The sequence below is a fragment of the Triticum urartu genome, chromosome 1, assembly GCF_003073215.2.
Source record: "Triticum urartu cultivar G1812 chromosome 1, Tu2.1, whole genome shotgun sequence".
In the NCBI taxonomy this organism is placed as follows: Eukaryota; Viridiplantae; Streptophyta; class Magnoliopsida; order Poales; family Poaceae; genus Triticum; species Triticum urartu.
In genome coordinates this window covers 36,211,057-36,223,265 of record NC_053022.1, presented here as the reverse complement: position 1 = coordinate 36,223,265, position 12,209 = coordinate 36,211,057, and positions in this window count along the sequence as shown.

The following is a 12,209-nucleotide window of genomic DNA, read 5'->3' as shown; positions in this document are numbered from 1 at the left end:
GCCACCATACCTACCTATTATGGCATTTCCATAGCCATTCCGAGATATATTTCCATGCAACTTTCCACCATCTAGTTCATCATGACACACTTCATCATTGTCATATTGCATATCCCGACACACCGCCGGATGCATTCACATAGAGTCATATTTTGTTCTAAGTACCGAGTTGTAATTGTTGAGTTATAAGAAAAATAAAAGTGTGATGATCATCATTATTAGAGCATTGTCCCAGTGAGGAAAGAATGATGGAGACTATGATTCCCCCATAAGTCGGGATGAGACTCCGGACGAAAAAAAGAGGCCATAAAAAAATAGAAAAGGCCCAAACAAAAAAAATGATGAGAGAAAAAGAGAGAAGGGACACTGTTACTATCCTTTTACCACACTTGTGCTTCAAAGTAGCACCATGATCTTCATAGTAGAGAGTCTCTCATGTTATCACTTTCATATACTAGTGGGAATTTTTCATTATAGAACTTGGCTTGTATATTCCAATGATGGGCTTCCTCAAATTGCCCTAGGTCTTCATGAGCAAGCAAGTTGGATGCACACCCACTTAGTTTCTTTTTGAGCTTACATATACTTATAGCTCTAGTGCATCCGTTGCATGGCAATCCCTACTCACTCACATTGATATCTATTGATGGGCATCTCCATAGCCCGTTGATACGCCTAGTTGATGTGAGACTATCTTCTCCTTTTTGTCTTCTCCACAACCACCATTCTATTCCACCTATAGTGCTATATCCATGGCTCACGCTCATGTATTGCGTGAAGATTGGAAAAGTTTTGAAAAAGTTAGAGTATGAAACAATTGCTTGGCTTGTCATCGGGGTTGTGCATGATTTAAATACTTTGTGTGGGGAAGATGGACCATAGCCAAACTATATGATTTTGTAGGGATAACTCTCTTTGGCCATGTTATTTTGAGAAGACATAATTGCTTTGTTAGTATGCTTGAAGTATTATTATTTTGTATGTCAATATAAACTTTTATCTTGAATCTTTCTAATCTGAATATTCATACCACAATTAAGAAGATTTGCATTGAAATTATGCCAAGTAGCACTCCGCATCAAAAATTCTCTTTTTATCATTTACCTACTTGAGGACGAGCAGGAATTAAGCTTGGGGATGCCTGATACGTCTCCAACGTATCTATAATTTTTGATTGCTCCATGCTATATTATCTAATGTTTTGGACTATATTGGGCTCTATTTTCCACTTTTATATTATTTTTGGGACTAACCTATTAACCGGAGGCCCAACCCAGAATTTTTGTTTTTTGCCTATTTCAGTGTTTCGGATAAACGGAATATCAAACGGAGTCCAAACGGAATAAAATATTCGGAAACGTGATTTTCTCACCGAACGCGATCCAGGAGACTTGGACCCTACTGCAAGGGATCAAAGAGGTGGTCACGAGGGTGGGGGGCGCCCCCCCCCTAGGTCGCGCCCCCTGCCTCGTGGGCCCCTCGGTGCTCCATCGACATACTCCTTCCTCCTATATATACACACGTACCCCCAAACGATCAGAAGAGGAGCCAAAAACCTAATTCCACTGCCGCAACTTTCTGTATCCATGAGATCCCATCTTGGGGCCTATTTCGGAGCTCCGCCGGAAGAGGGCCATCATCACGGAGGGCTTCTACATCATCCTAGCCCCTCAGATGAAGTGTGAGTAGTTTACCTCAGACCTTCGTGTCCATAGTTAGTAGCTAGATGGCTTCTTCTCTCTCTTTGAATCTCAATACAAAGTTCTCCCCCTCTCTCGTGGAGATCTATTCGATGTAATCTTATTTTTGCGGTGTGGTTGTTGAGACCAATGAATTGTGGGTTTATGATCAAGTCTATCTATGAATAATATTTGAATCTTCTCTAAATTCTTTTATGTATGATTGGTTATATTTGCAAGTCTCTTCGAATTATCCGTTTGGTTTGGCCAACTAGATTGGTAGTTCTTGCCATGGGAGAAGTGCTTAGCTTTGTGTTCGATCTTGCGGTGTCCTTACCCAGTGACAGAAGGGGAAGCAAGGCACGTATTGTATTGTTGCCATCGAGGATAACAAGATGGGGTTTATTTCATATTGCATGAATTTATCTCTCTACATCATGTCATCTTGCTTAAGGCGTTACTCTGTTTTTAACTTAATACTCTAGATGCATGCTGGATAGCAGTCGATGAGTGGAGTAATAGTAGTAGATGCAGAATCGTTTCGATCTACTTGTCACGGACGTGATGCCTATATACATGATCATGCCTAGATATTCTCATAATTATGCTCAATTCTATCAATTGCTCAACAGTAATTTGTTCACCCACCGTAGAATACTTATGCTCTTGAGAGAAGCCACTAGTGAAACCTATGGCCCCCGGGTCTATTCTCATCATATCAATCTCCATCACTTTTATATTGTTTTGCTATTTACTTTTTACTTTGCATCTTTATATCAAAAATACCAAAAATATTCTATCTATCAGATCTCACTCTCGTAAGTGACCGTGAAGGGCTTGACAACCCCTAATCGCGTTGGTTGCGAGTAGCTATCGCTTTGTGCAGGTACGAGGGACTTGAGCGTGGGCTCCTAATGGATTGATACCTTGACCTTGTTTCTCAAAAACTGAGGGAAATACTTATGCTACTCTGCTGCATCATCCCTTCCTCTTCGGGGAAAACCAACGCAAGCTCAAGACATAGCAGCGCACGGTTGCGGCGAGAATGGGATGGTCATTCATCAAGGGAACACATGTCATTAGCAGACACTGGAGTGTCAGATTGTTCTGGAGTTCCTGTAAAAGATTTAGTAGTCTTGAAGGTTTAGCTATTTAACCCACACCAAGATTTTATGCATTATAACAAGTGCTAAACAATTTACCAGATCTGGGTTGTCCACGTTGGATTTTGTATGCCGTTATACTTTCCATCCTTGTTAAGAGAACATAGCCTTTCTTTACTGCACACAAAAACAATCATGGGACTTAGCATTAACAAAGCATTGATGTTCTGCACCATTCAGATAGGTGATTATGAAGTAAGGATGTTGTGTACCAGGAGCATCCTCCATAAAATTCATCATTGTGCCCTTGTGTAGGTAAACCATGCATAAAATTTTGAGTCAATTTAAGAAGAAACGCAATACATTAAGCAGGCATAAAATCAGTTTAACTCATATTAAAATGAATCCACGCAATTTGTTTGCTCCTTCTGTTTTAAATGGTGTAGGCCTTGATGAAGCTGTTGAAGCGGATGAAGGTGGTGAGGCAGACGTATTGGATGTCGTTGATGCAGAAATTACAGTGCCAAAGATTACAGTACCTGAAGACATCACTAGTTGGTGCAGAAATGATGATGAAGGATCCAACGTTGATGTTTCAGTCATAGAAAATATAAAACCTGTTTGAAGATGTCCAGTTCGAATATGATGATGATACTGATGATGATGAGTCTTACGTAAATGATGGGCATGTTGCTCCTTTGGGACAAGAAGAATCAGATGATGACCAAGGGTTCTTTGTATTGTTTTTAATCTCTTGGTAAGGTGCTTTTCACATGTTTAAGCCATGAATATAAGTCCCTGAACTTTTTTGATGGTCACCTACGAGTAGTATCTCTCCTGAAGTTTAATCTAATGTGAAACAGGTTCAAACAAGACACCCCCTGCATAGTGTCATCTGATGTTGGAAATGAGAACAAAAGCTAGTGCCCAGCACTACCAGTTTGGTGATGAAGAGAAGAGAAGAGTAGTTGATGTTCTTTTAGTGATGTTGCTATTTTGACAGTGATTCTATGTACACACTGTTGCTATGAACTTGTGGTTTTTAGTGTTGTTATTATTTTCATTACTTTGCCGTCAACTTATGGTCTTTTGTGTGAACAATCTATACAAGTATGGCTGCTGAAACTTGTGTGCTTTCATGTTGAAACTTGTGTTATATATCTCGCTGAGATAGTTTGTTATATCTTACTAAAATCTTGTGGCATATGTCTATATATATATATATATATATATATATATATCTTGATGTAGTGTTGTTGATCCGCTGATGAATTCTTGCGTGAAATTAGGCTGGGATACAACTGTTATGCTGCTCAATTGGTGGCTGAAGAGCTGTTTAAATGGAGCCTAGGAGTGTTCGAAACTAGCTACTATGCAGCTTTGCTCAATTTCTCTGTTTAACACATAATTTTATATGGAATTTCCTTTTTATTAACAACACACATAAATACATACAATCACATCAAGCAAGATAAAGAAAAATTAGGAAGAGAATGTGTGCTGCTCAGTGCTCACGACTCACCTTTGTGAGAAGGGCACTGCGCTTGCCGTCTTTCCGATGCCGAGGACGACCTTGCTACCGGTGGAGGTCAGTAGAGCAAGTGAAGGGTGTCCGCGAGTGTGCAACGCTCCGCACGCACGTGAGCGAGTGTTCCTCCAAGTTGTGGTACCACTGATGTCCATTTTGCAAGATATGTGACTAAAATGCAACTTAGGTGCAAGTTGTGGTACCTAATGTGTTAATACCTCTATAAACTAGTACGCCTCTTTAACCAGATCCTAAGAAATAGTATGATAAATCAAGGGAAAAACCAGGAGCACTGTAGAGAATATCGTTGCAATATCCTGCTCCTTTTTGGCAACACTAGAGGATTGTGGCATTATGTTGTACGTATTACCATGGATGCTCAATTTGTCGCAATATGTAATAGTTATTGCAACGCAACGAAGATGAGGCAAAAGTCACCCTATTACAACCAATACATGCTTTGTTGCAATACGAAGCCATGTTTTTTGCAACAGTATCTATGACTAGCGCCACAAGTCAGAATTGTTGCAACATATGTCTAAATATAACCACAAAGATGTACTTTGTTGCAATACCTAGCCTTTATTGCAACAAGATGACACATTCACGCAACGGGATGGAACTGTTGCAATAGCACTATCACATTGTAACGGCGATGCAGCTGGTGGCAATACATGGCTTCTATTGCAACAAAACGAGTACTTAGGGCGATGAAATGAAATTGTGGCAATATGTAGATCCTGTTACCACAAACTAGAATTTTGTGGTAATATAGCATTTTATTGCAACAAAAGATAGTTGTAGCAATAATTTTTGTTGCAATAGACCGGAATCCTTGTAGTGAATGGTCTGGAAAGACCATACGCGTGGTATTAGTAATTTCTCAAGCCTTTTAGAAGGAATGGGCAGATATTTCAATGGAATGCGTGGCAATAGTCAACCACAAACGCGTCATTTACTGCGTTATCAACTATAGAATAATGAAATACGTGCTTGAAAAACATGACGCCTGGCATGGTGCCATGGTGTGGCCTCACCGTGCCCTGGTTAAAAGCTGAGAAGCCTTTATTTATGTCGTCATGTACTCCCTTCATAAATCGAACAATCACCGAGTAAGTTCAATGCTTTCGAGAGGTAAATCGCCAAGATTGAAGGGGAATCCAAATTTCCGTCCGATTTTGTCATTCATTTTTTTCCAACGATCAATATACCGCCTCAAATGCAACGTGTTTGTGACACCCCAAGACCGGTGCTCCAGATGCCTTCCATGGATTCCAAGATTTGTCGTGTGACTTGTTTGGTTCGTTGCATTCATCATTGCATCATTTTCATTGCATCATGTCATCGTGCCATCATATCATTAATTTTATAACTCTTTTAAATAAATTGTATGGATCTCCGATCCATTTAAATCGAGGGAAGGGTGACTTCTCTTTATAACTTATCATCCCAATATTAGGGAGCTATCATAAAATATTCCATTGATGTGGAATTAACCACAACACACTTGCAAAACATTGCATGCCTTTGTTATCTCAATTCTTGGTCTCCAACTTTGCCCTAAATTCTTTCATCACTTTCCCGAGCAACACCTAAATCCTAAACATTTTTGGACCTTCCCAACCCTCACTTCCTATTCAAACCATTTCAATTTAAATCAAGTGAGTTTGAATTTAAACTTTCACTCATGCCCACTTCTATTTTTCCTGGAACAATCTCATTTTTGCGAGTCTGACAAAATTAACCCCATGCCCTGCTCCTTGACATTTCTCTTGACATTTCTTCCAAGTTTCTGTTTTTTAAATAGAGAGAGAGAAGAGAGAGCCTAGCCAGGCCTCTTGGGCCTAGGCCAGCCAGGCCGCCCTGCTCCTCCCAGGCCCACCTAATCCTAATCCTAACCCTAGCCCCGAACCCCCTCCTCTCGATCTCTCCCTCACTCGTCTCCCTTTCTCTCCCGTAGTGCCGCCACCTCTCCCTCGATCCCGACGCTCAGCCACCCAGCTCCCTCTGTCAATCAAGCCGCCGCCCTGAAGCATCTCCACTGGAGCACGCCAACCGGAGCCCCCGCCGCCCCTCGTGCCCCTGCATCTTCTCTCCGCGACGCGCTCCTCTACTGTGTGCTACTTGATCGTCTCGCGCTGCTCCTCCATGCCCCATCGGCCTCCTCTGCATCTTGCTACCCGAGCCGCCAGGGTGCTCCGCACGCCATGGCCATCTCGCCTCCTCTGATCCGCCCGCACCTCGCCTCTGCACCTTTTCATCGGCCCTACTGCTCGCCATCCTTCCTCTGCCTCGTGCCGTGTTGGGCCCCAACCTCTTCCCACGCCCGAGCCCAGCGCCGCCCTCTCCTTCCCTTGCGCCCAACCACCGCTTCAGCGAGCTTAAGCACCACCTCGCGTCGTGCCTTGCTTGCTGACTCCTGTTGTTTCCCTGCGTCGCCTCCTTCTCAGACCGCTTGTCGTTCCCTGCTATGACCGGCCTAGCCTCGGCTTCGCCCGCCCCCTGCATCGCTTCCTCACTAGGAGCTAAGCTCCATCCAGATCGGCTCCACTCCCTGTACAAGGTCAAGGATGCATCTGTTCGCCTAGGTTGTTCGTCCTCTGCTTTGTATGCACCTCCACGCCAAGTGGCACCAAGTCCCGGATGGATTTTCCAAGTACCACGACTACCACACCGGAACGCCAAGTACATGGATATGCGAATTTGCTCTCTGAACATGTACGAATACGCCCGGCGATGCGACAAGTACCTCTACCGACGACCCCGAACATCTACGAAAACGTGTACCAGTACCATCACCGAAGACCCGTGTAATGGAACCGTCAAGTTAGACTACCTTCGTGTGTACCACTATTTCCCACGACGACTGATACGTCTCCAACGTATCTATAATTTTTGATTGCTCCATCCTACATTATCTACTGTTTTGGACTATATTGGGCTTTATTTTCCACTTTTATATTATTTTTGGGACTAACCTATTAATCGGAGGCCCAGCCTAGAATTGCTGTTTTTTTGCCTATTTCAGTGTTTCAGATAAACGGAATATCAAACAGAGTCCAAACGGAATAAAATCTTCAGGAATGTCATTTTCTCACCGAACGTGATCCAGGAGACTTGGACCCTGCTCCAAGGAACAAAAGAGGCGGTCATGAGGGTGGGGGGCGCGCCCCCTGGCTCGTGGGCCCCTCGTTGCTCCTCCGGCGTACTTCTTCCTCCTATATATACACACACGTACTCCCAAACGACCAGAACGGGAGCCAAAAACGTAATTCCACCGCCGCAACTTTCTGTATCCACGAGATCCCATCTTGGGGCCTGTTTCGGAGCTCCGCCGGAAGAGGGCCGTCATCACGGAGGACTTCTACATCATCATAGCCTCTCCGATGAAGTGTGAGTAGTTTACCTCAGACCTTCGGGTCCATAGTTAGTAGCTAGATGGCTTCTTCTCTCTCTTTGAATCTTAATACAAAGTTCTCCCCCTCTCTTGTGGAGATCTATTCGATGTAATCTTATTTTTGCGGTGTGTTTGTTGAGACCGATGAATTGTGGGTTTATGATCAAGTCTATCTATGAATAATATTTGAATCTTATCTGAATTCTTTTATGTATGATTGGTTATCTTTGCAAGTCTCTTTGAATTATCCGTTTGGTTTGGCCAACTAGATTGGTAGTTCTTGCCATGGGAGAAGTGCTTAGCTTTGGGTTCGATCTTGCGGTGTCCTTACCCAGTGACAGAAGGGGCAGCAAGGCACGTACTGTATCATTGCCATCGAGGATAACAAGATGGGGTTTATTTCATATTGCATGAATTTATCTCTCTACATCATGTCATCTTGCTTAAGGCGTTACTCTCTTTTTAAATTAATACTCTAGATGCATGCTGGATAGCGGTCGATGAGTGGAGTAATAGTAGTAGATGCAGAATCGTTTCGATCTACTTGTCACGGACGTGATGCCTATATACATGATCATGCCTAGATATTCTCATAACTATGCTCAATTCTGTCAATTGCTCAATTGTAATTTGTTCACCCACCGTAGAATACTTATGCTCTTGAGAGAAGCCACTAGTGAAACCTATGGCCCCCGGGTCTATTCTCATCATATCAATCTCCATCACTTTAATCTTGCTTTGCTTTTTTACTTTGCTTTTACTTTTACTTTGCATATTTATACCAAAAATACCAAAAATATTATATCTATCAGATCTCACTCTCGTAAGTGACCGTGAAGGGATTGACAACCCCTAATCGCGTTGGTTGCGAGTAGCTATCGCTTTGTGCAGGTACGAGGGACTTGAGCGTGGGATCCTACTGGATTGATACCTTGGTTCTCAAAAACTGAGGGAAATACTTACGCTACTCTGCTGCATCATTCCTTCCTCTTCGGGGAAAACCAACACAAGCTCAAGACGTAGCAAGAAGGATTTCTGGCGCCGTTGCCGGGGATTCTACGCAAAAAGTCAACATACCAAGTACCCATCACAATCCCTGTCTCTCGCATTACATTATTTTCCATTTGCCTCTAGTTTTCCTCTCCCCCCAATTCACCCTTGCCGTTTTATTTGCCCTCTCTCTCTCTCTATCCTTCGTCTCTATTTTCCTCTTTTGCCCGCTTGCCTTTTTGTTTGCTTGTGCGTTAGATTGCTTGTTTGTCGCGATGGCTCAACCGAGATTTGGTGATCTTCACCTTAAAAGGTTAGAGGAGATCGAAACCAACGTCAGGAAGTTTATGGTTTTGCAATTTGAGCATGATAATTTCTTTAGAAATGAGCTTAAGGAACAAAAAAGTTTTATGAGTTATATGAATAAAGAGGTAGATGATATGTCTAAAGAATTTGATGGTATAAGATCCCAAATTGCTCGTCTAGAAAAAATGACTACTGAAATTTCAGATATGCAAGCCACCTTAGTTAATAAGATGGCTGCTAAACTGGATTCCTATGAAAATCAAGATGAAGATCTAAAAGTTATTGATGTGTCCCCTATTAACTCTTTATTTTGCAATATGAATCTTGATGAAACTGAATATGATCTTCCTTTACCTAGAAGGCGTTCTAAAAATTCGGAGTATTTAGATCTTAATGATGAAATTGATGAAAGTGGGATTGAAAGAAATAAAAATCTAGATGTTGCTAAACCCACTATATTGGATTTCAAGGAATTTAATTATTAAAGTTGCTCTTTAATTGATTGTATTTCCTTCTTGCAATCCGTGCTAAATTCTCCACATGCTTATAGTCAAAATAAAGCCTTCACCGAACATATTGTTGATGCCTTGATGCAATCTTATGAAGAAAACCTTGAGTTGAAAGTTTCTATCCCTTGAAAACTCTATGATGAGTGGGAACCAACTATTAAAATTAAAATTAAAGATCATGAGTTTTATGCTTTGTGTGATTTGGGTGCTAGTGTCTCTACTATTCCCAAGACTTTGTGTGATTTGCTAGATTTTCGTAATTTTGATGTTTGCTCTCTAAACTTGCATCTTACGGATTCCACTATTAAGAAACCTATGGGAAGGATTAATGATGTTCTTATTGTTGCAAATAGGAATTATGTGCCCGTAGATTTCATTGTTCTTGATATAGATTGCAATCCTTCTTGCCCTATTATTCTTGGTAGACCTTTCCTTAGAACGGTTGGTGCGATTATTGATATGAAGGAAGGGAATATTAGATTTCAATTTCCATTAAAAAAGGGCATGGAAAAATTTCATAGAAATAAAATAAAATAAAATTACCATATGAAACTATCATGAGAGCCACTCATGGATTGCCTGCCAAAGATGGCAATACCTAGATCTATCCTCGCTTTTATGCCTAGCTAGGGGCGTTAAACGACAGCGCTTGTTGGGAGGCAACCCAATTTTATTTTTATTCCTTGCTTTTTACTCCTGCTTAGTAATAAATAAATTATTTAGCCTCTGTTTTGGTTGTGTTTTTTGTGTTTAATTAGTGTTTGTGCCAAGTAGAACCGTTGGGAAGACTTGGGGAAAGTCTTGTTGAACTTGCTGTAAAAAACAGAAACTTTAGCGCTCACGAGAACTGCTGTCATTTTTATTTGAAGGGTGCTATTTAGTTAATTATTTTTTAAGATGATTAATAGATAAATTACTCACGTCCAGAAATTTATTTTAGAATTTTTGGGGTTCCAGATCTTGCGCTAACTACAGATTACTACAGACTGTTCTGTTTTGACAGATTCTGTTTTTGTGTGTTGTTTGCTTATTTTGATGAATCTATGGCTAGTAAAATAGTTTATAATCCATAGAGAAGATGGAATACAGTAGGTTTAACACCAATATAAATAAAGAATGAGTTCATTACAGTACCTTGAAGTGGTCTTTTGTTTTCTTTCGCTAACGGAGCTCACGAGTTTTCTATTTTGAGTTTTGTGTTGTGAAGTTTTCAAGTTTTGGGTGAATTCTTTTGCTGGATCATGGAACAAGGAGTGGCAAGATCCTAAGCTTGGGGATGCCCATGGCACCCCCAAGATAATACAAGGACACCAAAAAGTCAAAGCTTGGGGATGCCCCGGAAGGCATCCCCTCTTTCGTCCACTTCCATCGGTAATTTATTTGGAGCTATATTTTTATTCACCAACATGATATGTGTTTTGCTTGGAGCGTCTTGTATTATTTGTGTCTTTGTGTCTTAGTATGCCACAATCATCCTTTCTGTACACACCTTTTGAGAGATCCATACATGAATTAAAATTTGATAGAATACTCTATGTGCTTCACTTATATCTTTTGAGCGTAGTAGTTTTGCTCTATGTGCTTCACTTATATCTTTTGAGCTAGATAATTTTGCTCTATGTGCTTCACTTATACCTTTTGAGTGTTATAATTTTGCTCTATGTGCTTCACTTAGATCTTTTAGAGCACGGTGGTGGATTTGTTTTAAAGAAACTATTGATCTCTCATGCTTCACTTAAATTATTTTGAGAGTCTCTTAATAGCATGGTAATTTGCTTAATAATAATATGCTTGGTATTCAAGATTTGTGAAACTTTCTTTTGAATGTGTTGAATACTAAGAAAAGATTGAAGCATGATAATTGTTTCGAGATATGGAGGTGATAATATTAAAGTCATGCTAGTTGAGTAGTTGTGAATTTAAAGAATACTTGTGTTAATGTTTGTGATTCCCATAGCATGCACGTATGGTTTACAGTTATGTAACAAAGTCAGAGCATGATTTATTTGTTGATTGTCTTCCTTATGAGTGGCGGTCGGGGACGAGCGATGGTCTTTTCCTACCAATCTATCCCCCTAGGAGCATGCGCGTAATACTTTGCTTTGATAACTTCTAGATTTTTGCAATAAGTATATGAGTTCTTTATGACTAATGTTGAGTCCATGGATTATACGCACTCTCACCCTTCCACCTTTGCTAGCCTCTCTAATACCGCACACCTTTCGCCGGTATCATACACCTACCATATACCTTCCTCAAAACAGACACCATACCTACCTATTATGGCATTTCCATAGCCATTCCGAGATATATTGCCATGCAACTTTCCACCATCTAGTTCATCATGACACATTCATCATTGTCATATTGCTTAGCATGATCATGTAGTTGACATAGTATTTGCGGCAAAGCCACCGTTCATAATTTCTTCATACTTGTCACTCTTGATTCATTGCATATTCCGGTACACCGCCGAAGTTGTAAATAAATAAAAGTGTGATGATCATCATTCAATAGAGCATTGTCCCCCCAAAAAAAAGAGAATGGCCAAAGAAAAAAAAGAAGGCCAAAAAAGGGGTAATGCTACTATCTTTTTTCCACACTTGTGCTTCAAAGTAGCACCATGATATAGCGAGTCTCATATTTTGTGCTTCAAAGTAGCACCATGTTCTTCATATATATAGTCTCATATGTTGT